The sequence below is a fragment of the Oncorhynchus clarkii genome, chromosome 12, assembly GCF_045791955.1.
Source record: "Oncorhynchus clarkii lewisi isolate Uvic-CL-2024 chromosome 12, UVic_Ocla_1.0, whole genome shotgun sequence".
NCBI lineage: Eukaryota > Metazoa > Chordata > Actinopteri > Salmoniformes > Salmonidae > Oncorhynchus > Oncorhynchus clarkii.
The window spans coordinates 78,791,741-78,815,062 of record NC_092158.1 but is presented as its reverse complement, the minus strand read 5'-3'; the positions used below and the strand labels follow the sequence as shown (position 1 = coordinate 78,815,062).

Here is a 23,322-nt window from a genome sequence, read left to right as displayed (position 1 = left end):
TCTGTGCGTTAGAGCCAGGGTGGACTTTCCACCTCTGCTCTAGTGATATTCTCTTCCAAAGCACTGTGAAAGAACTTCCATTTTTTGGCTTGCATTTGAGCTTTTCTGTTTTAGTCTCATCCAGACACGTACTGCTGTGATAGGGCTGGAGGAGGAGAAGCCCGCATGGTTTCTTATTTGTGGATAATCTCTCCATCAGTGCACCCTGCCTTACGGTTATAGCCACAAGATCTGAGTGATAAGGGCACATATGCTACACGTTCATCAGCACTCCCAATCACGTACCAACCAACTCACACCTGCCATTGGGGACCAGGGTTGCCAGGTGGGTGGGATTCAGAGCTACTTCCTCTAAATTGGGGCTTAAACACACACAGTCACACACAAACCGAGGTGTTTGGCAGATGTCATGGGCTTATCACACCTCAAACCCCAGGGCCGATCAGCACACTCAGGGCACACCAGACCCCCGGAGCTTTGAAGCGTGCCCCCCCCCTCCCTTCCCTCTCTCTCCCCCTTGCTCTTTACCGCCTTCTTATCCCAGATGTTATCTACACTTTGGGTGGACGTGTGAGTACAAATGTAATGGGATTTTTTATGAATGGGAAATGGAATGGAATGCTCTTAGTTTTCTTACCAGAGGCAAACATCCTACAGAAAAATGCCCAAATAAAGGAAACACCAACATAAAGTGTCAAGGGCGTTGAGAACAGATAGATATTCTACAAGTGTCTGGAACTCTATTGGAGGGATGCTACATTATTCTTCCACCAGAAATTCCATCCTTTGGTGTTTTGTTGACGGTGGTGGAAAACGCATCTCAAGCGCCACTCCAGAATTGCCCATAAGTGTTCAATTGGGTTGAGGTCTGGTAACTGAGACACACACACACACACACACACACACACACACACACACACACACACAAACACACACCCTTTAAACCCCCTATGCTCCTTTGAGAGCCCTATTTTAAAGTCACTGAGATTTCTTCTTCTAGCCATGGTAACCAAAATAATGGGTAAGTGGGCATTTTTATACATGAGCATGGGACGTTAAGAGACGTTAATTGCTTAATAAACTCAGGAACCACACCTGTGTGGAAGCACCTGCTTTCAATATACTTTGTACCCCTCATTTACTCAGGTGTTTCCTTTATTTTGGCAGTTACCTGTATGCTGGTACTGTAACTTTAATCTTCACAGTGAGCCAGATGAAAGTTGAGAGATAAGAAATACCAGGTAAGTATCTGGGCACATGCATTCTGCATGCAATATAGGCCAAATCTCCTATTACTTTGACAAGCAGCACGTCTTTGTGCGGTCTGTGTGTATACAATACTGCTTCAGCCTGTGTGTGACCCACTGTGTGTGGTGTCTATGTGTGTGTGAGAGAATGTCTGCATCATGTGATTAATAAGCGTTATCTCCTTGGCTTTCCCCAGCCTCTCCTAATGAGCGCTGTGCTATCTCATACACACTTCCCCAGTCTCTCCTAATGAGCGCTGTGCTATCTCATACACACTTCCCTGGCCGGCTCTCCAATCACTCCTCTAATTGTCCCTCAGTGCCAAGGACTCAAGTACTGATAAGCTATATTTAGACCAGCTAGCCCAAAATATCCCTCACAGTATCTATCACACACACTGTTGTGTTTACAACTGGGAAGCCTGACAACAAAACAACAAGTGAAGAAACAAACAAAAATCTCCCTAGTTTTCAATATGTGTTCAATAAGAGCTTAAACTTTGTCAAATTACGGGAGGAAATGTGATTTCTGTAGTTTCACATCAATAATAGACAGTGGCTACCTACCTGGCAGTGTAGCCTACACGTAGGGGCTTTTTGTTGTTATTCGAAGAACTGTCGAACATACTTAGAGGTACACCATTTCAATCTATTTATTTTCAAGTGTTGTAATACTGCATTGTGAAGGACATGGTAGGTGTGAGACGCTGACATGATGAGTCATCCCACAGCTCGCTGTAGGTGGATTAATATTCTGTGTTCTGTGAGAGAATCTCAAGGCCATACATGCCCTGTATTGATAGCAGGTTCTGGATTGTTGCAGGGACTCAGCACCTCCCTGCCACAGACACACATAACCTACCTGTCACCAGGTGTCTGATGTTAACCAAACACTCTGTGTACACGGCTGCCTGTGTTCCTAGGCCGCAGACAGAGGAGTTGTGTGATTTGTATTGAGAGGAATGCTGTGCTTGTTCAAGGATGAAGAGGAAAGGAATTCCAGTGAATTATTGTTTATCCGGGATCAATTAGTCCCTCAGTCAGTGAAGGCCCATAATGATAGTGGCCCATATTATGAGAGGATGCTGTGTGCCAAGCCAAACAAGCCTCTCATCCTCACCCTGTCAGTGATCTGAGAAAAACACAACATCAGTGCCCTTAGGAGATTAATATACTTGTCACATTCTCTCCGAGGTATCTAAATCAAATCAAACTTTATTAGTCACATGCTCCGAAAACAACAAGTGTAGACCTTACCGTGAAATGCTTACTTAACAAGCCCTTAACCAACAGCGCCGTTCAAGAAAGAGTTAAGAAAATATTTAACAAATAATCTAAAGTAAAAAATACTACAAATAAACACAATAAAATAACAATAACAGGGGGCGGTACCGAGTCAGTGTGCGGGGGTACAGGTTAGTTGAGGTAATTTGTACATGTAGGTTGGGGTGAAGTGACTATGCTTAGATAATAAACAGCGAGTAGCAGCAGTGTAAAAACAAATGGGGGGGGGGGGGGGGGGGGGTTCATTGTAAATAATCCGATGGCCATTTGATTAATTGTTCAGCAATCCTATGGCTTGGGGGTAGAAGCTATTAAGGAACCTTTTGGTCCTAGACTTGGCGCTCCGGTACCGCTTGCCGTGTGGTAGCAGAGAAAACAGTCTATGACTTGGGCGATTGGAGTTTCTGACAATTTTATGGGCTTTCCTCTGACACCGCTAATTATACAGGTCCTGGATGGCAAGAAGCTTGGCCCCAGTGATGTCCTGTTTGGCCATGCAGTCTTGGGTGAACAGGGAGTACAGGAGGGGACTTAGTACACACCCCTGAGGGGGCCCAGGGTTGAGGATAAGCGCGGCAGACGAGTTGTTGCCTATCCTTACCGGCCTGTCAGGAAGTCCAGGATCCAGTTGCAGAGGGAGGTGTTTAGTCCCTGGGTCCTTAGCTTAGCTTTGTGGGCACTATGGTGTTGAACGCAGAGCTGTAGTCAATGAACAGAATTCTCACATAGGTATTTATTTTATCCAGGAATGCAGTATTTCCATGACAACACTTGATTTTAATAGGTTGATATTTCTGAGCGCTGGGTTTGTTTTCCTCCTATACCACATTGCTTACTGTAAACCTCCTGGTGCAGGGGCTGTGCATCAGGTCTAACTGTGAGAGACTACCACATTGGTTACTGTAAACCTCCCGGTGCGGTGGCTGTGCATAAGGCCTAACTGTGAGAGTCTACCACATTGGTTACTGTAAACTTCCCGGTGCGGTGGCTGTGCATAAGGCCTAACTGTGAGAGTCTACCACATTGGTTACTGTAAACCTCCTGGTGCGGTGGCTGTGCATCAGGTCTAACTGTGAGAGACTACCACATTGGTTACTGTAAACCTCCCGGTGCGGTGGCTGTGCATCAGGTCTAACTGTGAGAGTCTACCACATTGGTTACTGTAAACCTACCGGTGCGGTGGCTGTGCATAAGGCCTAACTGTGAGAGTCTACCACATTGGTTACTGTAAACCTCCCGGTGCGGTGGCTGTGCATAAGGCCTAACTGTGAGAGACTACCACATTGGTTACTGTAAACCTCCCGGTGCGGTGGCTGTGCATCAGGTCTAACTGTGAGAGTCTACCACATTGGTTACTGTAAACCTCCCGGTGCGGTGGCTGTGCATAAGGCCTAACTGTGAGAGTCTACCACATTGGTTACTGTAAACCTCCCGGTGCGGTGGCTGTGCATAAGGCCTAACTGTGAGAGACTACAGACTCAGAGATTGAAGTCTTGTTTATTGAAGTCTTGTTTGGCCATGCCCTCAGGAACCTAGTAATTTCCCAATTAGAATAGGTGCATACTTTGCACATGTTTATAGGACATTTTATGAGATATGCAGTTTGTTAAACAGCATGTGTTTCAATGTGCTGATAAAACAAATCCTGGCATCATGTGAAGTTAGACCAATAAACGGTTTCAGTTGAAATTAGAGAAAAATAAACTTGTGACATTTCATTCAAAGTGCTTGTTACAGAGCCTACATGATGCCTGCATAATACTTGCATAACACCTGCCTGGTGTGTGGGTGAAGCTTCAGAAAATGAGTCACAAGTATTCATTAACATTCATAAAGCACTTATGAAATCAAAGTGTTCCCACTCATTCCCCCATAAATATCCAAATCGCAATGGAACTGTAATATATGAAGTCATAGTTAAGTCAAGTAACTATTTAACTAAATCAATAAAAATGACAAGTGACTAATAGCATGCCTGACTTATGAAAGCATAATGAATCAATGGTCATGTTTTATTAAGGATGAGAACCTATGGTATTACAGCATATCGGCATCAATGGGAGGGACATGGAAGTCACTGTTTGGCTCATTAAGAATTATAGCAATAGCTTTAAGTGGATGATACAATATGTTGCCATCACAACCGGCTGAAAATCACTCCTACATTACTCTTATGAAGTTCTAATACATCATTGTCATAAATATCTGGTTTAATAGAGAAACGCATATATTATACATTTTGGTGCCAAAAATCAGCAGACATGCCTCGAAACATTATTGGAAATATGCCTCCATTTCTTTGGGCCAAGGGATTTGTAACAGAATTAAGATCCAACTGTGCATTTGGTCTGTTGATACATACTGCGTGACTTTAATGGTACAAACGCCCCTGAACGTCTTCTGTGGGGCACTCCCGTTAGATCAGTCACCCTTATGCTCTTAGCTTCAAGCCCCAGACAAACTCAACATTTTCCTGCAATAAATATTTTGATTGCACAGTGCTGGAGCAGCTGCTATTTTGAAGAGGGAGAAAAAACAACAAAGGCCTTTTGGAACGAGCTATCCAGATGATGAATCATTTTACGAGTTTCCGGAATGCTTTTGATGACTTGAGCTGGGGTGAAAAGCTGGGGTGAAACGTCTCATATTGGGAGGACTGATTCAGCCAACGGCCCTGATGTTCTTCCATAGCAACCCGTCACCTTGGCGTAATGCTAACATATAAATAAACAAGCGAGAGTGCAGATAAAGAGCGTATAAAGACTCCGTCTGAGCAGAGCTGACAGGTTGAGACAGACAACTGTTTCAACACGAGGACTTCTAGCATGTGTGATTTGTTTTTATTGAGAACACACATTGGAGGCGGTGAGGGAGGAGGTTTAAACAGGATGCAGTGATGAACAACCCTGGGGCTGGGGTTCATCTGCAGTGGAAGCAGCACCTGTCTCAGTTCCTTCCTCAGCTATAGGAACTGAATGGAAACTCTGACCTCTCTACGCTGGGAGGTCTAACATCTGCATTGTCCCCCTTAGTGGCCCCTCACACCATACCACTGACACTCGGCATTCAGTAGCTCTCTCTTTTAGAAGGAATGCACACAGGCATTGATGGAAATATTGCTCATCCATGAAGAACATGGAAGAACTGGACAAGAGGGTCTGCCACAGTGACAGTTAATGGTCAGTTCCTGGAAATACTGCATATTGACCAACACAGTTATTTTTCACACTTCGACATGGTTGGCTTAAAGGGTAGAGATGATGGAAGCAGATGAGCCCAGGTGGCCTGATTTTACTACAGAGATGTTATCAAACTAAAGTCATTAGGATGGCCAATTAGTGGCAACATGTCTAATCCCTGGGGGTCTATGGCTTGTGCTTGGTTACCATGACAACACTGAGTGAGACACGATGATCAATCACTCAGTTCACCTTTAACCTTTGAAGACCTGCCAAACCACACAAGGGTGCACTTTGTGCCCTGATATGGAAGATGGAAGAGATAAGCCATGCTAATGTATTGGATTTTTGTGTTATGAAATGGTGGTTTTGATTCTGATGCTTTTCCATTCAACCCAAGGACCCAAGCATCCTCTTATGTCAAAAGACAATGCATGGGTCAATACAGCCCTTTTTAGTCTTCAGAAAGGTAAATGCTGATTTTATCAGTAACTACTTGCCTTAAACCAAGTCAGAGTGTAAGCTTATAGGGAAAACTCCCAAGGATAACCTTCCAGCTTTAAGCTATCACTCTTGCCAAGATAATACAACAGGAAGATTGTTAAAGACCTGCTACTGAAGGTAAACGTAAACTTCAGTAGCCACTACACGGTCATGAAAAGCTACAATCAAACTTGAATCAGACTGCCTATACTTTGAGGTATAGTACAACACAAATGTTTTATAACACCATGACAGACCCTGACTATGATAGTGTACCATAATGAGAACTTGCACTCTAAATGACTGTACATTGTGTTTTACAGAAAGTCTGAAAAACACTTGCCCTATGTGTCCTAGCTCAAGTGGCCCCAATTTCTATGTTACAACAACAATCATTTAAAAAGGCCCTTTGGCCTGGCAGCAAAATGTCAGAAGTGAAGTATGTTGAGCAGCACTGTGTGCCTGAGGACTAATAGGATCTCCTTTACACCACCAACCCCTGTGGCCGTGTTTAGTAACAAGAAAGCCTCCCTAATGGGCTCCCATTTCCCACTACTAACGCAGGTTTAATAGCAGTGTGTGTGTTCTCTCCCTGCTCCCCATCTCAGTGGGACACCCTACCCCTCTCTCCCTGTGGGCTCTCTCTCACACAGAGGCAGTTTGGGAAGGCATCTCCCCTCCGCCTCGCTACGCAGTGATGTCATGGGGAGCGCTCTCTTTTTACGAGCGCAGCTCTGTGATCTCTGGCGGAGAGCAATTAGCTGAGCAATCAGGCCTCCCCTGCTTTTGTGTGAGTAACTCCTCGTAAAACAGAGCGGTTGCCTGGCGACCGGGCACGTGGCGTCTCAACAAAAACAGCCACCCAATGTCAGGCCAAGCCGTGCTCTAAGAACGAAGGCAGAATTCAACCGTGGTTCTCCTGTTCTGAGCATAACATTAGCTAATATAATGTAACATTAGTGAATGCTAATGTATCCAGTGTGATGGTTGGTGACTGGTGCCACTGTCAAAACCAGGTGTTAATTGGCCTAAACGATGCCAGTCTACTGCATACAAAATATCATAACCATGGAGAAGTTGGGGTTGGATCCATGTTGTCTGAGAGTTCATTGGAAGCCTCTCAAAAAACGTTGTTCATCTCAATGACAATGTTTGTGTTAGCCATCTTTCCCAAGTATTTCCTTGCATGTGTTAAAAAGGCATGGTATACTACTACTGTATAGTATGCCGCCTTGTTCTTTTAGAATAGCTCAAGTGGAACCACACATCACCTGTACATGAACCCACAGAGACTGCTCTGTATCACAACCCTTAACTACAAGAAAAAAGACCTGACACTATGGAACAGCAAAATGATATAATTGTGCAATCAGTAATAGCCAGAGAGCTCTGCTCCCTCCCCTCAACAACTAGTTGTGATGCCAATGATAATACACCATATCTTGTGAATAATAATATACGTATAATGAGCAACATATCTCAGTCCATTTATCCTGCCTGCACAGGGCTGGGAACAGGACGAGAGCAGGCAGGAGAACACCTAAATGGAAATTATCTCGCTATCAAACTGCTACTCTCCCAATCCACAGACCTGTTCTCATGGCCTCTGGTCTGAAGAGTCACGCTCTATTTAAACCCTCCAGGTCCCCACAGTCAGGAGTCCTCATCACCTCCGGGGAGCTACTTATGAATGATAAAGGTCGCTAAGACTTAGCGTGTGCATTAGATGTTAGCAACCGCACTAAGGGTAATTGTGACTTATGTGAACTCCGCTGCTGCCTGGGCGGTCAATGTGGGAAAACATTGGACTATAACATTTCCAATTAAAGTATCAGGCTGATGTGCTAGTGGCAGAGCATCCTGTGGTGTCATGAGCTGCCGGGCGGTGGGAGAAAATAAACAAGAGTATATGGGGGGGGGGGGTCGGTTGGACGGGTCATCTGGGGAGCATTTCCGCTTTAGCGTATGTACTGTACAGCACCGGTGAGGAAATACGCCAGAATGAAATATATCTCAGTGATGGCACAGTGGTCTAACACACTTCATCTCAGTGCTAGAGGTGTCACTACAAACCCTGGTTCAATTCCAGGCTGTATCGCAACTGGCCGTGATTGGGAGTCCCATAGGGCAGTGCACAATTGGCCCAGCATCGTCCGGGTTAGGGTTTGGCCTGGGTAGGCCATCATTGTAAATTAGAATTTGTTCTTAACTGACTTGCCTGGTTAGATAAAATATAGGTGGTGCAATCATCTTATCAACAACTGAATTTCTGATTTATATGTCTATCCCCCATGGTGGAGAGAGAGCGAGCAGAAATCCGCTGTGCTGTAAAACATAAACGATGATCCATCGCAACCCTGACATGTTTATTGGGCTTTTCTCCCCTTTTCTCCATGGGCTCATTTATAACCACGCAAACTCCCGATGTTAAAATCTCTCTCAAATATGTTTTATGTTTTCGAATGTGTCAGGCCAGCCATTTTATTTCTCAATAATCAGAGGATCATTAAAGGTCCTTATCCCAGTGGTGTTGGAGGCTTTCCTTTTCGTGGCTTGTTAAGCTTTCTCTATTAATCAAAACAGGTGGAAAGCTCATAATGTGAGGTAAATGAGGAAATGTTTGAGCCCTTTTCCCAGCTTGCCTTGGGAAAAGGGACTGAGCATTTCCATTCTGGCGAGAGAAAAGAAAATGTTATGGAATAATTGTTAATGATTGTTTTCGTGGAAACACTGAGAAGTCAATGTGAGTTGTGTTATTTCATACTAATTTCACCAAAGTCCCAAAGTTTGTTCTGGTTGCTAGGTGGCTTTCAGGAGATGGAATTGGTCTGGAGAGGAAAAGGCAGGGTTCCTCCTTCTGCACGCCAGTGTTTTGTTATCTTAAGGAACCCAATGAACCTACAGTAACTACGTCCTGAGCCAGATAGAAAATACACCAATCTAACCTGTACGTTTGAACCGTCTGGTTCCAATCACTGTCAGATCCAGTTTAATCCAATACATTTTACATAGACTTACATCACATTGATGTCTGTCATTTCTGTCACTTTCACTTAGGTCAGAATTATCAACTTGTCTCCAGATAAGATATCACAGAACTGTCTGGCTTTTTACAATGACTTATTCAGATCAGACAGTTCCAATATGTATTTCATTGTAACACTATATGCTACAGGCTTGTTATGTTGATTTGTCTGTCAGTTGTGAGTGATTGGAGACCAAGACAAACTTAGAGTCATTAACGAAACTACTCTTCGGTGAGAAGCCAAACCTAGAATGAAACAGTAAAATAAGCTTGAAAGTCATCCAGGGCTTGTTAATGATATTTTGGGGGGTAATTTAAAATGGAATGCAGTGTGTATACGACATGTTAACTTGAAGGGTTTACTGTAATTTATGCAATTCCCTGAGATACGGAGTGGAAACCCTTCTGAAGCTACTGGCCACTGTTTTATTTACTGTTTTCATTGTGATTTAAACATGGACACTCAGGTTGTGGCCTGGACGTTGCTGTGACCTATAAGCTCATTGAAATGGTCACGTCTTTTTTGAATCATCTCCATCTGTTGATGGGATGGGTCAAGTCCACCATTTTGGGTTTGATACGTGTTGAGGAAATGTCACTCTTGAAGTTTAAAACATTGTGTTACAGAGCCCAGACTCTGCCATTGTTACATCACAGCGTAATCTAACTTGGGCTTTGGTCTCTGTTTGTTATTGGGCCTCTTAGCTCATTCCATTTCCCACCCGTCTGTGAGGAAACCAGATACCATATCTCAAACTCACAATCCTGAAGAAATGAAGCTCAGTATCTTGGAAAATAAACCATATTGCATAAAGAAAAGGGTTGTGAAAAGAGGGCCCCATCATCTCACCAACCCCATGCACACACATTATATGCACACACAAACACGCACACGTGTACACTCAGTGTTCATCGCCCAAGACATCAGCATGGCAGGGAGGATGTTATCTCTGCCTGTGGGTTTGGACCAGCAGGAGTGGAGGGAAGTAATGCCTGAGGGTTTGGGGTGTGTGGAATGACCATGACCCCAGGCAAGTGCTGGTTCCCTGCCCAGAGTATATGACAGCCTCCCTGGTTTTCATCCATCTTCTCCAGCACTGGAAGACGTATGAAAGGCTGCGTAATCCTCTGCCTGTGCAGGGTTCCATGCTCCAGGAGCCAACAGAACAGAAATCTGCTCCACACAGCACAGCAGCAGGAGGAGGAGGAGGAGTGCGATTGATGAATCCCCAGGTGTTTACTTCTTGCAGCAGATGGAACCCTGGGATATTTACAGTTCTGTGGGGAAGAAGGGGGGTATGGTAGCCATTGTCCTCAAGACCTACTGATTATATCCTACTGTTATTTATCCCCCTGGATTTCCCCCTAAATCCACTAAGTGGTTCCTTATTCAGAGAAAGGAATTGGTCACTGGGGTATGGGAGAAAGACATGTTGTGTCGGGGGTGACTGAAATCAATTTAAGAGAACTGAAGACCCTTGGAGAGGCCCAAGCAGAAGTTATTTGGACAAATAAATAAAAGTGGGAACAACTCCATTTCCTTATCACGGCAGTGATTGGGTCTGCTGTTTGTTTGTTTTACAATGTTCTGGAGAGAAGTCATTCTGAGAAGTGGTTTTTAATGAGAGGACGAGAAGAGTCACTGAAGTCGTTCTGAGAAGTGGTTTTTAATGAGGAGGACGAGAAGAGTCACTGAAGTCGTTCTGATAAGTGGTTTTTAATGAGGAGGACGAGAAGAGTCACTGAAGTCGTTCTGAGAAGTGTTTTTTAATGAGGAGGACGAGAAGAGGTTGCTGAAGTCGTTCTGGAGAGAAGTGGTTTTTAATGAGAAGGACGAGAAGAGTCACTGAAGTTGTTCTGGGAAGTGGTTTTTAATGAGGAGGACGAGAAGAGTCGCTGAAGTCGTTCTCAGAAGTGTTTTTTAATGAGGAGGACGAGAAGAGTCACTGAAGTCGTTCTGGAGAGAAGTGGTTTTTAATGAGGAGGACGAGAAGAGTCACTGAAGTTGTTCTGGGAAGTGGTTTTTAATGAGGAGGACAAGAAGAGTCGCTGAAGTCGTTCTGGAGAGAAAAGGTTTTTAATGAGGAGGACGAGAAGAGTCACTGAAGTCGTTCTGGAGAGAAGTGGTTTTTAATGTGGAGGACGAGAAGAGTCACTGAAGTCGTTCTGGGAAGTGGTTTTTAATGAGGAGGACGAGAAGAGTCACTGAAGTTGTTCTGGGAAGTGGTTTTTAATGAGGAGGACGAGAAGAGTCGCTGAAGTCGTTCTGAGAAGTGGTTTTTAATGAGGAGGACGAGAAGAGTCACTGAAGTCGTTCTGAGAAGTGTTTTTTAATGAGGAGGACGATAAGGGGTTGCTGAAGTCGTTCTGGAGAGAAGTGGTTTTTAATGAGGAGGACGAGAAGAGTCACTGAAGTTGTTCTGGGAAGTGGTTTTAAATGAGGAGGACGAGAAGAGTCGCTGAAGTCGTTCTCAGAAGTGTTTTTTAATGAGGAGGACGAGAAGAGGTTGCTGAAGTCGTTCTGGAGAGAAGTGGTTTTTAATGAGGAGGACGAGAAGAGTCACTGAAGTTGTTCTGGGAAGTGGTTTTTAATGAGGAGGACAAGAAGAGTCGCTGAAGTCGTTCTGGAGAGAAAAGGTTTTTAATGAGGAGGACGAGAAGAGTCACTGAAGTCGTTCTGGAGAGAAGTGGTTTTTAATGTGGAGGACGAGAAGAGTCACTGAAGTCGTTCTGGGAAGTGGTTTTTAATGAGGAGGATGAGAAGAGTCACTGAAGTTGTTCTGGGAAGTGGTTTTTAATGAGGAGGACGAGAAGAGTCGCTGAAGTCGTTCTGAGAAGTGGTTTTTAATGAGGAGGACGAGAAGAGTCACTGAAGTAGTTCTGGGAAGTGTTTTTTTTAATGAGGAGGACGAGAAGAGGTTGCTGAAGTCGTTCTGGAGAGAAAAGGTTTTTAATGTGGAGGACGAGAAGAGTCACTGAAGTCGTTCTGGAGAGAAAAGGTTTTTAATGTGGAGGACGAGAAGAGTCACTGAAGTCGTTCTGAGAAGTGGTTTTTAATGAGGAGGACAAGAAGAGTCACTGAAGTAGTTCTGGGAAGTGTTTTTTAATGAGGAGGACGAGAAGAGGTTGCTGAAGTCGTTCTGGAGAGAATTGGTTTTTAATGAGGAGGACAAGAAGAGTCACTGAAGTCGTTCTGGAGAGAAGTGGTTTTTAATGAGGAGGACAAGAAGAGTCACTGAAGTCGTTCTGGGAAGTGTTTTTTAATGAGGAGGACGAGAAGAGGTTGCTGAAGTCGTTCTGGAGAGAAGTGGTTTTTAATGAGGAGGACGAGAAGAGTCACTGAAGTTGTTCTGGGAAGTGGTTTTTAATGAGGAGGACAAGAAGAGTCGCTGAAGTCGTTCTGAGAAGTGTTTTTTAATGAGGAGGACGAGAAGAGTCACTGAAGTCGTTCTGAGAAGTGGTTTTTAATGAGGAGGACGAGAAGAGTCACTGAAGTTGTTCTGGGAAGTGTTTTTTAATGAGGAGGACGAGAAGAGTCACTGAAGTCTTTCTGGAGAGAAGTGTTTTTTAATGAGGAGGACGAGAAGAGTCACTGAAGTCATTCTGAGAAGTGGTTTTTAATGAGGAGGACGAGAAGAGTCACTGAAGTTGTTCTGGGAAGTGGTTTTTAATGAGGAGGAAGAGAAGAGGTCGCTGAAGTCGTTCTGGAGAGAAAAGGTTTTTAATGTGGAGGACGAGAAGAGTCACTGAAGTTGTTCTGGGAAGTGGTTTTTAATGAGGAGGACGAGAAGAGTCGCTGAAGTCGTTCTGATAAGTGGTTTTTAATGAGGAGGACGAGAAGAGTCACTGAAGTTGTTCTGGGAAATGTTTTTTAATGAGGAGGACGAGAAGAGGTTGCTGAAGTCGTTCTGGAGAGAAAAGGTTTTTAATGTGGAGGACGAGAAGAGTCACTGAAGTCCTTCTGGAGAGAAAAGGTTTTTAATGAGGAGGACGAGAAGAGTCACTGAAGTCGTTCTGGGAAGTGTTTTTTAATGAGGAGGACGAGAAGAGGTTGCTGAAGTCGTTCTGGAGAGAAAAGGTTTTTAATGTGGAGGACGAGAAGAGTCACTGAAGTCGTTCTGGGAAGTGTTTTTTAATGAGGAGGACGAGAAGAGGTTGCTGAAGTCGTTCTGGAGAGAAGTGGTTTTTAATGAGGAGGACAAGAAGAGTCACTGAAGTCGTTCTGGAGAGAAGTGGTTTTTAATGAGGAGGACAAGAAGAGTCACTGAAGTTGTTCTGGGAAGTGTTTTTTAATGAGGAGGATGAGAAGAGGTTACTGAAGTCGTTCTGGAGAGAAGTGGTTTTTAATGAGGAGGACGAGAAGAGTCACTGAAGTCGTTCTGAGAAGTGGTTTTTAATGAGGAGGACGAGAAGAGTCACTGAAGTTGTTCTGGGAAGTGGTTTTTAATGAGGAGGACAAGAAGAGTCGCTGAAGTCGTTCTGAGAAGTGTTTTTTAATGAGGAGGACGAGAAGAGTCACTGAAGTCGTTCTGAGAAGTGGTTTTTAATGAGGAGGACGAGAAGAGTCACTGAAGTTGTTCTGGGAAGTGGTTTTTAATGAGGAGGACGAGAAGAGTCACTGAAGTCGTTCTGGAGAGAAGTGTTTTTTAATGAGGAGGACGAGAAGAGTCACTGAAGTCGTTCTGAGAAGTGGTTTTTAATGAGGAGGACAAGAAGAATCACTGAAGTCGTTCTGGGAAGTGTTTTTTAATGAGGAGGACGAGAAGAGGTTGCTGAAGTCGTTCTGGAGAGAAGTGGTTTTTAATGAGGAGGACGAGAAGAGTCACTGAAGTTGTTCTGGGAAGTGTTTTTTAATGAGGAGGACAAGAAGAGTCGCTGAAGTCGTTCTGAGAAGTGTTTTTTAATGAGGAGGACGAGAAGAGTCACTGAAGTCGTTCTGAGAAGTGGTTTTTAATGAGGAGGACGAGAAGAGTCACTGAAGTTGTTCTGGGAAGTGTTTTTTAATGAGGAGGACGAGAAGAGTCACTGAAGTCTTTCTGGAGAGAAGTGTTTTTTAATGAGGACGAGAAGAGTCACTGAAGTCATTCTGAGAAGTGGTTTTTAATGAGGAGGACGAGAAGAGTCACTGAAGTTGTTCTGGGAAGTGGTTTTTAATGAGGAGGAAGAGAAGAGGTCGCTGAAGTCGTTCTGGAGAGAAAAGGTTTTTAATGTGGAGGACGAGAAGAGTCACTGAAGTTGTTCTGGGAAGTGGTTTTTAATGAGGAGGACGAGAAGAGTCGCTGAAGTCGTTCTGATAAGTGGTTTTTAATGAGGAGGACGAGAAGAGCCACTGAAGTTGTTCTGGGAAATGTTTTTTAATGAGGAGGACGAGAAGAGGTTGCTGAAGTCGTTCTGGAGAGAAAAGGTTTTTAATGTGGAGGACGAGAAGAGTCACTGAAGTCGTTCTGGAGAGAAAAGGTTTTTAATGAGGAGGACGAGAAGAGTCACTGAAGTCGTTCTGGAGAGAATTTTTTTTTAATGAGGAGGACGAGAAGAGGTCGCTGAAGTCGTTCTGGAGAGTTAATGAGGAGGACAAGAAGCGTTGCTGAAGTCGATCTGGAGAGAAGTGGTTTTTAATGTGGAGGACGAGAAGAGTCACTGAAGTCGTTCTGGGAAGTGTTTTTTAATGAGGAGGACGAGAAGAGGTTGCTGAAGTCGTTCTGGAGAGAAAAGGTTTTTAATGTGGAGGACGAGAAGAGTCACTGAAGTCGTTCTGGGAAGTGTTTTTTAATGAGGAGGACGAGAAGAGGTTGCTGAAGTCGTTCTGGAGAGAAAAGGTTTTTAATGTGGAGGACGAGAAGAGTCACTGAAGTCGTTCTGGGAAGTGTTTTTTAATGAGGAGGACGAGAAGAGGTTGCTGAAGTCGTTCTGGAGAGAAGTGGTTTTTAATGAGGAGGACAAGAAGAGTCACTGAAGTCGTTCTGGAGAGAAGTGGTTTTTAATGAGGAGGACAAGAAGAGTCACTGAAGTTGTTCTGGGAAGTGTTTTTTAATGAGGAGGATGAGAAGAGGTTCCTGAAGTCGTTCTGGAGAGAAGTGGTTTTTAATGAGGAGGACGAGAAGAGTCACTGAAGTCGTTCTGAGAAGTGGTTTTTAATGAGGAGGACGAGAAGAGTCACTGAAGTTGTTCTGGGAAGTGGTTTTTAATGAGGAGGACAAGAAGAGTCGCTGAAGTCGTTCTGAGAAGTGTTTTTTAATGAGGAGGACGAGAAGAGTCACTGAAGTCGTTCTGAGAAGTGGTTTTTAATGAGGAGGACGAGAAGAGTCACTGAAGTTGTTCTGGGAAGTGGTTTTTAATGAGGAGGACGAGAAGAGTCACTGAAGTCGTTCTGGAGAGAAGTGTTTTTTAATGAGGAGGACGAGAAGAGTCACTGAAGTCGTTCTGAGAAGTGGTTTTTAATGAGGAGGACAAGAAGAGTCACTGAAGTCGTTCTGGGAAGTGTTTTTTAATGAGGAGGACGAGAAGAGGTTGCTGAAGTCGTTCTGGAGAGAAGTGGTTTTTAATGAGGAGGACGAGAAGAGTCACTGAAGTTGTTCTGGGAAGTGTTTTTTAATGAGGAGGACAAGAAGAGTCGCTGAAGTCGTTCTGAGAAGTGTTTTTTAATGAGGAGGACGAGAAGAGTCACTGAAGTCGTTCTGAGAAGTGGTTTTTAATGAGGAGGACGAGAAGAGTCACTGAAGTTGTTCTGGGAAGTGTTTTTTAATGAGGAGGACGAGAAGAGTCACTGAAGTCTTTCTGGAGAGAAGTGTTTTTTAATGAGGAGGACGAGAAGAGTCACTGAAGTCATTCTGAGAAGTGGTTTTTAATGAGGAGGACGAGAAGAGTCACTGAAGTTGTTCTGGGAAGTGGTTTTTAATGAGGAGGAAGAGAAGAGGTCGCTGAAGTCGTTCTGGAGAGAAAAGGTTTTTAATGTGGAGGACGAGAAGAGTCACTGAAGTTGTTCTGGGAAGTGGTTTTTAATGAGGAGGACGAGAAGAGTCGCTGAAGTCGTTCTGATAAGTGTTTTTTAATGAGGAGGACGAGAAGAGCCACTGAAGTTGTTCTGGGAAATGTTTTTTAATGAGGAGGACGAGAAGAGGTTGCTGAAGTCGTTCTGGAGAGAAAAGGTTTTTAATGTGGAGGACGAGAAGAGTCACTGAAGTCGTTCTGGAGAGAAAAGGTTTTTAATGAGGAGGACGAGAAGAGTCACTGAAGTCGTTCTGGAGAGAATTTTTTTTTAATGAGGAGGACGAGAAGAGGTCGCTGAAGTCGTTCTGGAGAGTTAATGAGGAGGACAAGAAGCGTTGCTGAAGTCGATCTGGAGAGAAGTGGTTTTTAATGTGGAGGACGAGAAGAGTCACTGAAGTCGTTCTGGGAAGTGTTTTTTAATGAGGAGGACGAGAAGAGGTTGCTGAAGTCGTTCTGGAGAGAAAAGGTTTTTAATGTGGAGGACGAGAAGAGTCACTGAAGTCGTTCTGGGAAGTGTTTTTTAATGAGGAGGACGAGAAGAGGTTGCTGAAGTCGTTCTGGAGAGAAGTGGTTTTTAATGAGGAGGACAAGAAGAGTCACTGAAGTCGTTCTGGAGAGAAGTGGTTTTTAATGAGGAGGACAAGAAGAGTCACTGAAGTTGTTCTGGGAAGTGTTTTTTAATGAGGAGGATGAGAAGAGGTTGCTGAAGTCGTTCTGGAGAGAAGTGGTTTTTAATGAGGAGGACGAGAAGAGTCACTGAAGTCGTTCTGAGAAGTGGTTTTTAATGAGGAGGACGAGAAGAGTCACTGAAGTTGTTCTGGGAAGTGGTTTTTAATGAGGAGGACAAGAAGAGTCGCTGAAGTCGTTCTGAGAAGTGTTTTTTAATGAGGAGGACGAGAAGAGTCACTGAAGTCGTTCTGAGAAGTGGTTTTTAATGAGGAGGACGAGAAGAGTCACTGAAGTTGTTCTGGGAAGTGTTTTTTAATGAGGAGGACGAGAAGAGTCACTGAAGTCGTTCTGGAGAGAAGTGGTTTTTAATGAGGAGGACGAGAAGAGTCACTGAAGTCGTTCTGAGAAGTGGTTTTTAATGAGGAGGACGAGAAGAGTCACTGAAGTTGTTCTGGGAAGTGGTTTTTAATGAGGAGGACGAGAAGAGGTCGCTGAAGTCGTTCTGGAGAGAAAATGTTTTTAATGTGGAGGACGAGAAGAGTCACTGAAGTCGTTCTGGAGAGAAAAGGTTTTTAATGAGGAGGACGAGAAGAGTCACTGAAGTCGTTCTGGAGAGAAAAGGTTTTTAATGAGGAGGACGAGAAGAGGTCGCTGAAGTCGTTCTGGAGAGAAAAGGTTTTTAATGAGGAGGACGAGAAGAGGTCGCTGAAGTCGTTCTGGAGAGTTAATGAGGAGGACGAGAAGCGTTGCTGAAGTCGATCTGGAGAGAAGTGTTTTTTAATGAGGAGGACGAGAAGAGTCGCTGAAATCTGCACATGTGAACTGAACAGAGATAAGTTTTACAATTAGACGCTACACAAGCTTTGTTGTATCTGAAGACACGTTTTCCAGCTGAAATTAATTGAATGTTGATACAACACTACCATTCAACAGTATGGATCAGTCAAAATCTTCAATCAGTCAAACACTTTTACTTCGACATGTTGGTCCAGTTTGTTGGTATACGAGCAAACAGTAGCTGGAAAACTCCTTAGCTCTGACGCAAACGACACAAACGAAAATGAAAAGCCTCCTGTTGACTGTCTCAGATTCTAATGAGTCAAGCCTTCGTTCAGCCATAATAGAGCTAGTTGCCATTTGTTGTTTTTGTCTTTTAGTTTAAAAGGTCCTGTATCCACATAACAGCAGGGAGGATGGCATCACCCAAGGGCCGTTACTCGGCTTCTACTGGGAGTTTCTATCCACATAACAGCAGGGAGGATGGCATCACCCAAGGGCCGTTAGCTCGGCTTCTACTGGGAGTTTCTATCCACATAACAGCAGGGAGGATGGCATCACCCAAGGGCCGTTAGCTCGGCTTCTACTGGGAGTTTCTATCCACATAACAGCAGGGAGGATGGCATCACCCAAGGGCCGTTAGCTCGGCTTCTACTGGGAGTTTCTATCCACATAACAACAGGGAGGATGGCATCACCCAAGGGCCGTTACTCGGCTTCTACTGGGAGTTTCTATACACATAACAGCAGAGAGGATGGCATCACCCAAGGGCCGTTACTCGGCTTCTACTGGGAGTTTCTATCCACATAACAGCAGGGAGGATGGCATCACCCAAGGGCCGTTACTCAGCTTCTACTGGGAGTTTCACAATGCTGAGGTAATAGGGTAATTGCGATAACCAGCCATGCCATTACACAGGGAAGTGTGTGTGTGCGTGTGTGTGTGGGCAGGGGGTGGTAACGTCCCAGTACTGGCTGTGTTGGGTGGCAGCACAGTGGGGGAGCTGGTGGGGGGTCTGTAACTGAGCGGTGGAGCGCGGAGCGTGTCATTTCACTGGACCATTAATCATTCCCAGACTCCCCAGCTCCAGCACCGCGTAGGGGCTCCATGCGCTCACACTCAAGCTAGGTGGTCCTGTCGGGACTGCCATAGCAGCCCAGACGGGCAGAGGGTGGCGGAGGTTAAACCCATGTAGGTTAAACATGCAAACACACACACACATCAGCTTCCAATGCCTACGTCAACAGATACATCCAAACAACACACACAGATAAACAAACTAATACACATTCATTCCATCACACACGGTTATCAACAGAAATAAATATAGCATATTTGCTTGTTTTGACAGAAATGGCCATTTCTTCTTCCTTGGCTTCTCTTCAGACACTAGAAGATAATACCATCTAGCAACCAGTGTAACACACTATGTAATCCTTCTCCATCCTCCACATCCCCCTGTTCTCTACTTTGGAATTACAAGACTGCAGATTTTATTCTGGTGGACAGTTTATATGCCAACACAGGATGGATATATAGTAGACAGACTCCCAGCTCTACCTGTGTGCTCCCTCTCCTCTGTTGACCATTGAGAACCCTTGTATATTTAAACCTGTATTTATTTAAGCCACCCCCCCAGCATCACTAATGTACCTCAGCATAGTTACCCCATAGAGACAATGAGGTCACAGATTAGCAACGTGTGCGGCTGTTCCATTTAGTTGCCAGACCCACCTGTCTCCGTTTTCACTGTGAGATCTCTGAATTATACAGTCTCTACAATGTCCTCTTGACTTGTGATACAGCACCTCAAGCATTCATAATATGACCTGTGATATGTATAATGCAACACTTGTCAGCAGTTATCACGTATTAGTAACACATTGACTGTTTCAGGTCCTGAAGAGAGGACAGTGCCCACCCAGATAAACAGAGACTGGACCTGTATGTCCCCTGACACACTGAAGCAGTGTGAAATGACCCCTCATGGTCCCTCTGACATCAGAGTCAAGAGAAAAGGAATCCTAAACCAAAGCTACCATTTCCTTCCAACTGTTGAGGGCCACCTCTCCAAACCGCCGTCCACAACATAGCCATAGAATATTTTCTCTATTCTATTGTCTTAAAAGGCAGAGTAAAGCCTTTTTGGCTCTACGTTGATGTCTGTCTTGAATTATAAGCTCAACAAAACAAAATCCCAAGAAACATGAAGCATTTGCCCAGAGGACACTGGATTCCACCAGAGCTTGGATTTTGAGATCTCAGAAATATACCTCTTTGTTTTTTAGTCTCCCTGTATACAGTGAAACCTCCCAGCTCACCAGAGCCACACAGGCTGATGTGCCAAAAGGACTGTCCTGCAGGCCCACCATATGGAGATACACTGTAGTTTCCACTTCAGTTACGGAACAGAATTAGTCTGGGGATGTTTTGGAATGAGTAACAGCCCAAATGTACTGCTATTCGTTACCTTGTTAGCATAGAGGTTCATCGTTTGGACTTTTAGAACTCCTGATATTGACCGCAGATTCTTTTATTTTCTTAAGACTGCAAATTTGATGTTGTTTTTTATATACAGTGTGTGTCTCTACAAACACGCAGATCGTACTTTTTCCTTGAGGAGGCCAAATGATATGACCTAATGATATGATTCTAGTCTAAGTGCAGTCTAACTGACCTTCTATTCCCAGTGGGGCGTTTAAAGGTGTCTAGGTGTCTAAGTTTTCATCTGTCTGTTGAGAGACTCCCAATACTGACCTGGCTGCAACCCACCTGCTTCCGATGAACTGCTCAAAAAGCTCTCCTGCTGCACGTACTTGTTTTCATTTTTGTGTTTTATTTTGTTGGTTATTTTTCTCTTTCATTCAAAAAACATTTCTTTTACAGAGATTAATGTTTAGGTCTGCATGGCAAATTTCCTGTTGCTTGGTACCCATAATTGAATGTTGCATTCTTTCAGCCCATGAGACCTTTCTTTGCTAGCTATGTTCATGAATAAATACTGTATTCTATGAAAACAAGTAACTATCCATACAAAACAAGTAACTATCCATACAAAACAAGTAACTATCCATACAAAACAAGTAACTATCCATACGAAACAAGTAATTAAATAAAGTGAAAGCATTTCAGTGGTTATTTGCTCCAATATACTTTCACTTAATATGCTACATTCTTTAACCAACAAAATATTTGCTAAAATAGAAAAAATAAAGGTTATTAACAAAATAGAAATAACAATCATATAAAACTATTCTAAATAAGGATTAATAACTCAAAAAATCCAAACCTACAAACAGGTCACCAAATCCAGATGGACCTAACCCCTGGCAGTAGATGATGGCTGCTTGGGGCCGAAGAGTTCCTCTACAAGAACATCTATGACATCATCTTTTCAATAAGTTATTTTTCCTGTCACATGGGCTACAAAGGAAGCGGAATGAGACCCAGATGGTGGGCAGCCCCGGCCTCGACCCAGACTGGCAGCCCAGGGGAAGGCAGCCGGACTGGAGTCAGCAGAAACAATGTCAATGGTCCCAGTCAGCCACATGGAGAAAGAACTGAGCTGTCAATGTCAATGGTCCCAGTCAGCCACATGGAGAAAGAACAGGCCTGCAGAGAGACTCACTGAGCTGCTGAAGGCCTCGTCAACATGGGGTCAAAGCATGGGATTTGTTAGAGCCTGTCTCCTCTTCACTTTTTACCAGACAGGTGGGATAGCTCAACCAGAGATATCACAGTTTAAACAAAGCTCTGTGTTCTATAACAGGGTCTTTTGACTGAACAACCTCTGCAGTAGAACATGAACTTCTACTTTAAAAATGCTCTCACCAAACGGTTCCCTTTGAGACATAGTGAACGCAATCCAGTGGGCTTTCGGGGTGATTTAAGAGCTCACATAAAGATTCAGCACACTTTGACGCTATTTTTAGTGTTGGTCCAACACAAGTATGTGCTGGACCGCCCGGGAGGAGAGCCTGTGGGATATTGATATAATCCCATCTAATTCAACATCCCTGTAGGTGGTAGACATGTCAGTCCAAACCAAGAATGACTTCTGTTTCTGTTCGATAGCTGCCAAATACTTTCAACAATGTACAAAACATGCTGATAACAATTATAGGGAAAAGAGCATCTTGTGAGAGAGTGTGGCTGTTTCATAGGTTTGTCAAAAAGGGAATACAGGTGCATGCCATGCATCGTTTGTATCCTCTTTCAATCTACATGTAAATTCCCTTTTGTCCTTTCTGTAATATGTACTATAAACCAGGGGGTTGGACAGTTTCTTTTCAATTGCTTTCTCTCTCTGGTTCTTTGTGACAGGCTCTTTGTTATGTTGATACTTTAGGGGGGTTAGACACATGCAGAGATCTGTGTAAGGCAACAGGTCAAACATGGCGGAGGAGCCAGTGGCAAGTGACTGATACTACCCCTCTGCCAGAGAATCCCAGCTCAGAGAGAAAAGAAGGCCATGCTGAATTCCCAGGCCTTGGCAGGAACTTTCCAACTCTCCCTCTACATCAGTGGGCCAAAATCCTATAACATACATTAAAGAGGAGAACATGAAATCAAGAACTAGGCTTGGATGCACAAATGCTCCACAACTGTAAAAGCCCGGTAAGGTCAAAGCCCCATCTCAATGAAATAATAGCGTTGCATTTAACCTCTGTTCGAAACAAAGTTCAAATTGAACAAGTGCAAAATTACACGTATGAGTGACTAAGGCTACCATTTTCAACTAGCCTCAAAAGCCACTTGGCAGGCAAGTCTTTCCCACAGTTTCCTTCACACCCCATCAGTCAACGAAGTGAGGAGAGTAGGTCTGACGCGAAAGGGTCAATGCTACGCTGTGCATGGTTGGAATACAAAGCAGCTGGGATGAATTTAAGAGATGTGCCTCTTCTGGAAGAGAAAACCTGATGGTCAGGGGAGGAGCCAATTCTCTGTGTTTATTTATCTCCTTCATTTATCTCTTCAATGATAAACCAATCACTGGCCTTTGTGGGTGTGGTGGCAACAGATGAAGCTGATCATTGAGATGTATTTTCTCATATTAAATGTATTTTTTTAAATGTATTTTCTATTAGATGTATTTTCTCAATTAAAGGCAAATCCAACCAGGAATATTTGAATTTGGTTTAAATTAACTAACTTGCTTTGCATGCCACATCATTGGATGGGAATGCAATGAGAGGGTAACGGCTGCCAATAAGAATGCAGTTCCACTAAATATGATGGCCTCCCCGCATGCAAAGCCATGGGAAATGGATATTGTTTTACTTCCCCAGTGCAGCACCTGCAGTGTAGCCAACTACTCTCCCATATCCACATCTCTCTCTTTCTCTCCACTTCTCTCTTTCCACCTCTCTCTCTCTGTCTCTCCATCACTATCTGTCTTTCTAGCTCTCTCTCTCTCTCTCTCTTTCTCTCTCTCTCTCTCAACTTCTCTCTCGCTATCCACCTCTCTCTGTCTCTCCATCTCTCTCTGTCTCTCCACTTCTTTCTCTCTCCACTTCTTTCTCTCTCCACCTCTCTCTGTCTCTCCACCTCTCTCTCTGTCTCTCCACCTTTCTCTGTCTCTCCACCTCTCTCTCTGTCCACTTTGCTCTCTCAACTTCTCTCTGTCTATCCACCTCTCTCTGTCTCTCCACCTCTCTCTCTGTTTCTCCAC

The 23,322-nt window shown here is 44.0% G+C and overlaps 1 protein-coding gene across 2 annotated transcripts in view; it reads right to left on the bottom strand.

The window, feature by feature from the left end:
• Positions 1 to 23,322, bottom strand: part of LOC139421408 (netrin-1-like) — a 48,132-nt gene that overhangs the window by 20,034 nt on the left and 4,776 nt on the right. The window lies entirely within an intron of this gene.